This window comes from Hemitrygon akajei, chromosome 8 (genome assembly GCF_048418815.1).
Source record: "Hemitrygon akajei chromosome 8, sHemAka1.3, whole genome shotgun sequence".
Taxonomy (NCBI): Eukaryota; Metazoa; Chordata; class Chondrichthyes; order Myliobatiformes; family Dasyatidae; genus Hemitrygon; species Hemitrygon akajei.
In genome coordinates, this window is record NC_133131.1 from 68,529,860 (window position 1) to 68,540,346 (window position 10,487).

General features: G+C 45.4%; 1 protein-coding gene across 2 annotated transcripts in view; it reads right to left on the minus strand.

The window, feature by feature from the left end:
* Window positions 1-9,474, minus strand: part of LOC140731957 (DENN domain-containing protein 2C-like) — a 181,432-nt gene extending 171,958 nt beyond the window's left edge. The window contains exon 1 of one of the 2 annotated variants that reach the window (XM_073053968.1): window positions 9,311-9,474. The gene's annotated coding sequence lies outside the window, so the exon portion shown is untranslated. Of the gene's footprint in view, window positions 1-8,908; window positions 9,234-9,310 lie in introns of those variants that run through there. The other variant, XM_073053966.1, reaches the window with a different exon arrangement.
* Between the last annotated feature and the right edge of the window lie 1,013 nt (window positions 9,475-10,487).

Genomic DNA, 10,487 nt, shown 5'->3' on the forward strand with positions numbered 1-10,487 from the left:
ATACATTTAAATAATCACAGTCTATGTTCAAAAAAGTATGTGAACCTCTGAGGTACTGCCTTCTGCAGAAGCTATTTGGGGCCAGGTGTTCCACCAATGAAATGAGATTGGAGGTGCCCTGTCCAATAAAAGACACACAAGGTCAGGTTACTGACAGAGCCTGCTCTTCTCACGATAGATCTGTTTATGTGCAACATGCCTCAATCGAAACAACTTTCAGAGGTCCAGAAGAATTAGAACCATAGGACACTACAGCACAGTACAGGCCCTTCAGCCCTCCATGTTGTGCCGACCCATATAATCCTAACAAAAAAAGTACTAAACCCACACTACCCCATAACCCTCTATTTTTCTTTCATCCATGTGCCTGTCCAAGAGGCTCTTAAATACCCCTAATGTTTTAGCCTCCACCACCATCCCTGGCAAGTCATTCCAGGTACTCACAACCCTCTGTGTAAAAAAAAACCTACCCCTGATGTCTCCCCTAAACTTCCCTCCCTTAATTTTGTACATATGCCCTCTGGTGTTTGCTATCGGTGCCCTGGGAAACAGGTACTGACTAGTTGTAGAGATGCAGCTGGAAAAAACTACAAAAGCATTTCTAAAGACCTGAATGTTCATCAGTCTGCAGTAAGAGAAATTGTCTGCAAATGGAGGAAATTCAGTTCTGTTGCTAATCTCCCTAGGAGTGGGCATCCTGCAAAGATCACACCAAGATCACAACGTGCAATGCTGAAGGAGGTGAAAAAGAACCCAAGGGTAACAGCAAAAGACCTGCAGAAATATCTAGATCTTGCTAAAGTCTCTGTTCATGTGTCCACTACAAGCAAAAGACTGAACAAGAATGGTGTTCATGGAAGGACACCACGGAGGAAACTGCTGCCCTCCAAAAAAAACAAGCACAACATTGTTACATGTCTTGAGTTTGCAAAAGACCACCTGGATGTTCCACAGCACTTCTGGGACAATGTTCTATGGACAGATGATACAAAAATTGAACATTTTTGCAGAAAAGTTCAACTATATTTGGAGGAATAAAAGACACTACTGACCAACACCAAAACCTCATCCCAATTGTGATCCATGGTGGGAGGAGCATCATGGTTTGGGGCTGATTTTCTGCCTCAGGGACTGGACAGCTTGCAATTGTTGAGGGAAAAATGAATTCAAAATTGTATCAAGACACTTTAGAGGAGAATGTTAGGGTAGTGGTCCATCAGCTAAAGCCTGGATGATGCAACAAGACAATGACCTGAAACACAAGAGTAAATCAACAACAGAATAGTTTAAAAAGAGAATTTGTGTTTTGGAATGGCCAAGTCAGAGTTCAGACTTTAACCCAATTGAAATGCTGAGGCAAAGTAACCCAGAAATACTGATGAACTGAAACAGTTTTATTTGGAGGAATGGTCTATAATTCCTCCTCACTGCTGTGCAAATCTAGTCAGCAGCTACAGGAAACAATTGGTGGAGATTATTACTATAAGGAGGTTCTACCAGTTATTACATACAAGGGTCCACATACTTTTTCCAGCCTGGACTGTGACTGATTAAACACTGCGTTCAATAAAGACGTGAAAAGTACGATTGTTTGTGTGTTACTAGTTTAGGCAGATTGTGACTTCGATGAAAATCAAACCACATTGAGTATATTAATGCAGAAAAACAGGTAATTGCGAAGGGTTCACAAACTTTTTCTTGCAACCGTACATACTTTGAACTTTGTGAACAGAAGGAGAAGGTCTCTGACTGAAGGCCAGACTGCCTCTGCAACAGACACTTTCCTTCACAGGGCAAGCCTAACCGAGCAGAGACCAACCTCCTTCTTGAGAAACATGGTCCGTATTTTGCAATGCAAGAAACAGAAGTTACGAGAATTGGACTAAAAAAAACCAAGTTGTTAGAGGAATTCAACAGGCCAGGCAGAATCTGTGAGGGGAAATGGACAGTTGGTGCTAAAGTTGAGCCAAACATCCAGCAGTTTGTTTTTTTTTAAAAAAAGTCCTATTTCTATCTCTTTAAATTTTCTTGTTTTTATTTGTTATCTTAGGAGGAGAAGTCATCCACCCACTTCCCATAACCGCAGATGGCCAGAAAACATCCAATCAAATCTCCTTTCCACCACTGACAATACAAAAATTGTCCATTATTTCCACTTTCCACTGCCTGTGTTTTCCTCAGTATTCATTTGCAGCATTGCTGTGGATTTCCCAAGGCTCCAGGAGAAATTGGGGAGCTGGGATCCTCACAAGGAAGTGAACTCCTTGTGACTGCAGTAACATGGTACAGTTCAGGTTCTGCCCCCACACCAACGCCACCCATTGTAAAGGAAGGGAACATCGCACAGACAGTGAGGCATTTAATCAGGGCCCCTCCCCTTCAGATCAGATTAGATTCCATTGTACAACATGAAGCAGAACAAAGAGTTCTCGCAGGGCCCATTTCAACATTCAGAGCTTCAAACAAGCGAAGCCTTGGAGAAATACGCAGGACATAGAGCTGCAAATTCAATGCTCCATATCTCAGGATCTTTCAATTGAGATCATTTAGGTTTTGGCTTATTTGCTGTCTCCTCTATCTCTCCCGCACAGCCCTCTCTTGGGGACGTTGCTACTATCAGCAAGCACAGCTCTCCTCAGTCACAGCTGCTGGATCGCTGACACTCGCTCTGCTGCTTAGAGACGCAAAATATCCACCAACCTCCTGCGTACAGAATTCAAAGCAATGGCTATCTTTCATTATGCTTAGCAACAAGGGCAGATTTCAAAATGCAGTGGCATTTTGGGGCACATTGGGACCAATACTTTTCGACTCAATTAGGCGGCTGCCCAATTCGACATTTTTATGGAAATAGTTAGAAAGACAAAAAGACAACCTACCATTTAACTAAGTAACTAAGTAAATCAGGACACTACAAAATTAATGTGAATAATGTATAATGTGAGTAAGTGTAAGGTTATCCACTTTGGGAGTAAGAACAGGAAGGCAGATTATTATCTGAATGGTGTAGAGTTAGGTAAGGGAGAAATACAAAGAGATCTATGAGTCCTTGTTCATCAGTCACTGAAGGTGAATGAGCAAGTGCAGCAGGCAGTGAAGAAGGCTAATGAAATGTTGGCCTTTATTACAAAGGGAATTGAGTACAAGAGCAAGGAAATCCTTTTGCATTTGTACAGAGCCCTGGTGAGACCACACCTGGAGTATTGTGTACAGTTTTGGCCTCCAGGGTTAAGGAAGGACATCCTGGCTATAGAGGAAGTGCAGCGTAGATTGACGAGGTTAATCCCTGGGATGTCTGGACTGTCTTACGCAGAGAGGTTAGAGAGACTGGGCTTGTACACGCTGGAATTAAGGAGATTGAGAGGGGATCTGATTGCAACATATAAGATTATTAAGGGATTGGACAAGATAGAGGCAGGAAATATGTTCCAGATGCTGGGAGAGTCCAGTACCAGAGGGCATGGTTTGAGAATAAGGGGTAGGTCATTTAGGACAGAGTTAAGGAAAAACTTCTTCTCCCAGACAGTTGTGGGGGTCTGGAATGCACTGCCTCGGAAGGCAGTGGAGGCCAATTCTCTGGATGCTTTCAAGAAGGAGCTAGATAGGTATCTTATGGATAGGGGAATCAAGGGATATGGGGACAAGGCAGGAACCGGGTATTGATAGTAGATGATCAGCCATGATCTCAGAATGGCGGTACAGGCTCGAAGGGCTGAATAGTCTACTTCTGCACCTATTGTCTATTGTCTAAAATTACTACGGTACTATCAAAACTTTATTAGTTCCTAACAGTTCTCTGGATGTACATTGACATGTTCTTTTGATTGACTGTAAATGAACAAAATCAGTTCAGACACCTTAAACAGTGCCTTCAATGATTACAACCTCCAAATCTTCATTTTCATTCTAACATTCAACATGATTGCTGATACTTGCAAATTCTTCATAATTCCTAACCTGGAGTTGTGAAATCGTTTCATTTTCACTCCCAGCTGTTTCTGGCACCTCCAAGTCTGAATGCTTGAAACCACAGTGAGCAAAACAGTTCTGACACGAGGAAATCTGCAGATGCTGGAAATTCAAGCAACACACACAAAATGCTGGTGGAACACAGCAGGCCAGGTAGCATCTATAAGGAGAAGCACTGTCGACATTTCGGGCCGAGACCCTTCGTCAGGACTAACTGAAAGGAAAGATAGTAAGAGATTTGAAAGTAGGAGGGGGAGGGGGAAATGCAAAATGATAGGAGAAGACCGGAGGGGTGGGGTGAAGCTGAGAGCTGGAATTGTATTACTGCTTATGACTCGCCAACCATCAGTGACAAAAGTCACTGCTTTGTGTAAAACAAACATGAAAGTGATGCTATTTCAAAACTGTTCACTCAGTTCAAAACTGTTCAAAACATTGTAGTGTCTAACAGCCAAACAGACAGACAGACATACTTTATTGATCCCGAGGGAAATTGGGTTTCGTTAAAGTCGCACCAACCAAGAATAATGTAGAAATATAGCAATATAAAACCATAAATAATTAAATAATAATGTTAATCATGCCAAGTGGAAATAAGCCCAGGACCAGCCTATTGGCTCAGGGTGTCTGACACTCCGAGGGAGGAGTTGTAAAGTTTAATGGCCACAGGTAGGAATGACTTCCTATGACGCTCAGTGTTACATCTCGGTGGAATGAGTCTCTGGCTGAATGTACTCCTGTGCCTAACCAGTACATTATGGAGTGGATGGGAGACATTGTCCAAGATGGCATGCAACTTGGACAGCATCCTCTTTTCAGACACCACCGTCAGAGAGTCCAGTTCCACCCCCACAGCATCACTGGCCTTACGAATGAGTTTGTTGATTCTGTTGGTGTCTGCTACCCTCAGCGTGCTGCCCCAGCACACAACAGCAAACATGATAGCACTGGCCACCACAGACTCGTAGAACATCCTCAGCATCGTCCGGCAGATGTTAAAGGACCTCAGTCTCCTCAGGAAATAGAGACGGCTCTGACCCTTGCTAATGACACTAACTGACACTAGCTAATGTGTGGCAACCATCTCCTGCTCCAATTAAGCTGTGTAGTGTCCCAAATAAACAAAGGGAATCCCAGCTATTTTCTCAATGTGTTTTCATTTATTTATTTATTTTTTAAAGAGTTATCCCAAGTAAGTGGCCTTCTCAATTAACCAGAATCCACTGTATCCCATCTGTATGGTAAAATTAAAACACCGCTGTAAATCAGAAATTACAAATTGGCGTAAGTTCACAGATCAGGCAATGCTTGTGAAGATTTCATTAAAGTCAACCTCAAAGCTTAATATTTCTGTGAATGCTGTCTGACCAACTGAAAGTTTCCAGCATTTCCTGCTTTGACACTATCTTTCTAATTGAGACATCCCAGTCATAGCAACCTCTACTTCCCTTAGCATTTGCGCGGTTCTGCCACTTGAATAATCAAAGAGAAAGACTGAACACTACTTAACGTTCGTTCCACTTGTATCTCATTATCTATTGAGGGCCTTCAAGGAGTTGGTTCCATCCAACACAAGCTTTTTTAATGAGATCCCAAGGAGCAGAGCTTGTCTGTTAATTCCACCCCCTAGTCTCTCTCCCATTCTGCTGCAATTCTGTGGCTCTGTGGCGGCAGTCTGCCCGCCAGAAGTTAGTTCGAGTCCCTCTGCAGGGACCTGGACCAGCAACCCTGTGCTGCTGAGAGCATGGAGTCCTGCAGCACTAACGCCATGCCACCCTTCAAACAGCCAAACTAGTCCGTTTAGATTGGCGACAGCATCCCCTTCACAATCTCCATCAGCACAGATGCACCACCAGGCTCTGCTCACTCTATGGCCAAGCACAGCTTCAATGCCATATTCAACTTTGCTGATGACACCACTCTCACTGGTCAAATAAAAGATAGTGAGGAATCAGCTTACAGGAGGGAGATTGAAAATCTGGCTGAGTGGTGTCACAACAATAATCAGCGAGACAAAGGAGCTGGTTATAGACTTCAGGAGAAGGAAACCAGAGGTCCACGAGCCAGTCCTCAGAGGTGGAGAGGGTCAGCAACTTTAAATCCCTAGGTGGTATTCTTCCAGAGGATCTGTCCTGGGCCCAGCACGCAAGGGCAATTATGAGGTAAGCACAGCAGCACCTCTACTTCCTCAGGAGTTTGCAGAGATTCAGCATGACATCTAAAACCTTTGACAAACTTCTATACGTGTAGTGGAGAGTATATTGACTGGTTGCATCACGGCCCGGTATGGAAACACCAATGCCCTTCAATGGAAAATCCCACGATAAGTAGTGGATATGTCCCAGTCCATCACAGGTAAACCCCTCCCAACCACTGAGCATGGAATGCCGTCACAGGAAAGCAGCATCCATCATCACTTACTGCCACCACCCAGGACCTGCCCTCTTCTCATCGGGAAGCGGATAAAGGAGCCTCAGATCTTACACCACCAGGGTCAGAAATTTACCACCCCTCAAACATCAGGCTCTTGAATCAAGCACCTGCACTTGCCCCATCATTGAAATGTTCCCACAAACAATAGACTCACTTCTAAGGACTCTTCCTCTCATGTTCTCGATACTTACTGCTTGCTTATTTATTATTTCTTCTTTCTGTATTTGCAGAGGTTGTTGCCTCCTGCACGTCGGTTGAACGCCCCAGTTGGCTGACCTTTCACTGACTCGGTTATGGTTTTCATTCTCTAGATTTACTGAGGATGCCCACAGGAAAATGATTCTCTGGGTTGTGTATGATGACATACATGTACTTTGATAATAAATTTACTTTGAACTTTAAGCATACATTAATCACTGTTAATGCTCCCCACATTCCAATCAATGTCCCCCTTTGAGTGGTTTGACAAATGTTATGGTTAGAGTTATACTGCATCGAATGGGGCACTTGACCCATCACATCCAGTCTAAAGTGGACACCCACCTGTATTAACCCCATTTTCCAAAGAATTGCATAGCAACAGGCACTTCAGACCACAATGTACATACTGACCATGATGCCACTATAAATTAACCCCACCTGCGTGCAGGACATCCATATCCTTCCATTTCCTGGATGCCTCCTAATCTCACTGTTATCCCTGCTTCCATCTCTCTCTGCCCCAGACATCCATTACTCTCTAACAAAACACTTGTTTTGCACACCTCCTTTCACCCTCCCTCACTCCTCCCTTCACTTTATTGCTATGTCCTCAGGCACCTGGCATTTTCACCATGGTGTGAAAAAGTACCTACCCTATCTATGCCTCTCATAATTGTGTCAAGTCTCCCCTCAGCCTCCAACACTCCAGAGAAAATAGTCCAAGTTTGTCTGACCTCTCCTTATAGCTCATACTCTCTAGTCCAGGCAGCACCCTGGTGAGCCATTCCTGCACCTTCTCCAAGCTTCCACAACCTGTCTGGAACGTGGTGACCAGGCCCGCACACAGCAATACCAAATGTGGTCTCACCAAAGCTGCATATGTGACCAACTCACGTTCAACATCGAAGGCAAGCAGGCTACACAGCTCCCTTATCACATTCTACTGGTGCTGCTGCTGTCAGGAGACTGTGCACACCCCAAGGCCCCTCTGCACATCAATGCCCCAAGGGTCCACCAGCTTACTGCACACTTTCCTTTACAGCAAAACTCCCCAAAGTGCATCCACTCATACTTGCCCAAATTAAAAATAACGTAACAGACACCACAGCCTTCTTGACAAATAGGCTGTCTTGACCATTACTTATTTCTGAAATAAGTTAACATGCGGAGGCCAGGTCATTGGTTATAATTAAGGAGGAGTAGACAGGCTCTTGATTAATCGGGGCATGAAAGGTTACGGGGAGAAGGCAGGAGAATGGGGTTGAGAGGGATAATAACGCAGCCATGATGGAATAGTGTAGCAGACTCGATGGGCCGAGTGGCCTACATCTGCTGGTATGGTTTAATCAGGGAGAGGCTACCTTGTCATTATCACACGACAGTTTATGGAACCTCACTTTCAGGAATTAATATGCCATATCTCCTCCATCAATGGCTACAATTTTATAAAAGTGCTAATCAGCTGCAAACCACCTTGGGACAAGCCAAGGAAGGTCTTATCAAAGGTACAGGCCTCCATCATTCGCAGGTGGGCCAATTTCCCCAGAGGAACTAACCCCTACTGTACGTGTTACCCAAGGGACCCAGTGTTAACACACTGCCAGCTCTCACTGGGCTTTTAACTGCCCACCGCCTCCTCCTTCACCAAGGCTCCATCCGACAGGTACAACAGCATTCACAACAGTTACAAACCGACAGAAAGTTTCTGTCTACCACTTCAAAACTTTTCTAACTATAAGCCAAAGGTTTAGAAGTAACCCGCTTTGAATGCTGGCTGCATCAATTTCCTGGAGATTAAATTTCAGTTCACAGACTAACTTAAAGGATTGGAAACCAGACCACTTCCCCCCGCACCCCCCCCCCCACCCCACCCCACCCCACCCCACCAAGCATTTCTCCAGGACCACCAGCCGGAGATGAAAACCCTCCCTCTGGAGAGCGGCAGTCAGCTCCAACTGCACACGTCGAGGCTGATCTTCACCACATCGTCATGACACACTGTGGAAACAAGGCGGCAGAAATCCAGCTATCGGGAGGCCAAACCACGGGGAAATCTGGGGAAAGAGACGCCCGCCTGCTTGCCTCAGTTCCAGCCACACTAGTGCCCCTGGACACGGCAACGGGACTCCTCGCCTCAGACATTCAACTGAGCTCAGGGTCTTAACGTCGGGGCGAAATAAATGAAGTGTTCCCCGCCCCGCCCGCATTATAAAACAGGACTCGACAATTGTATCTACTTTGTTGATACAATACAGCCTGGAGCCAGGGAGATGTGTATTGGGGCGTCAGTCACTCAACTCCTTACCTATTCCCAGGCTCTCTGCAGACAGCTTCCTTTCCGGTTATCAGCCCACGCCGACCGGCAAACCACGAACAAGACAAACTCCTCACGAGTGCGGGACAGAACATTGACCTCATCTGTTTTTCAGCAAAACTAGCCGGTCTTCTCCTCGCATTGTGCCTTATATCATTACGTACGAGTGACAGGGCAATGGATTCGGAGCCGGTTTAACTAGGAGGGGTCTGGTAAGACTAGACTCTTATTGGAGCCCGGGTAAGTGGCCGCCTTTAACGAACCAAAGGCCAACTGTTTCACACATCTACGGCAAATTCTACTCCGCAGATGAAGGCAGCAGAATGAGTCACTTTTTAAAAAAGTTTCAATAAACTTTGCAAACAAATTCATATAGAAAAGCCTCTTCCTTACCAGCCCGTCTCGGCAGCTGTCAATTTCCATTCTATCAGCCGGTTAATTTAAGGCACCTCTCCTGTTTCAGCGAGATTACTGGCGGGCCCGAGAACATGCACAGACCGTAGTGCAGTGGTCGAGACGGCTCCGCTCTGCCGTACGTTCCCTGAGATTCTGGCTGGACCGAGTTCAGCGGAAGTAGTGTGCCTGCATATCAATGAACCCAGCAGCGCCTCTGCCACACAGCGCAGGCAGGATAACGCCTGCTCCGGCGATGTTACCCTCGCGTTCTCGTGTGCACGGCCCGGGAGCAGGAGGCGAGACGACAGTCCAAATTAACATACGAAAGGGAATTAGATACAGTTAGATGAAACTGTGTTCATGGAGCTCGGCAGGGTGGGCAGAGAAAGGGTTAATATTTCAGGCTGCGGCCAGAGGTCATGTAGGATGTGTGGAGGGGTTAACAGAGTTAATGGTTCTAATGAACAGGAAGTGCGGGAAATATTCAACAGTTCAGGCAGGGTCTCTGGACCAAGACATACAGTGTTAATATTTCAGTGTAGACTCTTCAATACTAGAGAAAATGTTAGTTTGGGTTGGAGAGAATGACATAACTGGCACCAGACCCACTCCCCTTCTATGCCCTTTAACTCTTACCATCTCAACATGGAGAGATCCATTTGAGGAGATCTGGTATGTCACCAAAGACGATTGCAAATTTCTACATATGGAGAGGATTCTGACTGGCATTATGTCCACAAAGGTTCTCAGTCATCCAGGTCATTGTATGTCAAGCACTAGTAAATCAAGGCAGCTGGACTCGCTGTGCTGTTTATAAGACGTTTCGCCCCTCATCCAAGAGTCTTCTTCAGTTCTGATCCATGGTGGGTAGTTTTCCGGCTGATAAACTCTACTCCCAGATGGATCAGAACTGAAGAAGCCTCTCAGATGAGTGGCAAAACGTCTTCTAGACAGCACAGCAAGTCCAGTTGCCTTGATTTACTTGATCAAATGCTTGATATTCCGACAGGCTGCATCACCATCTGGTATGGAGAGGCACTGCACAGGATGAAATAAGCTGCAGAAAGTTGTAGACTCAGTCAGCTCCATCATGGGCACTAGCCTCCCCAGCATCCTGCTCATCTTCAGGAGCAACGCCTCAAAAAGGCGGCATCCATCATTAAGGATCCCCATC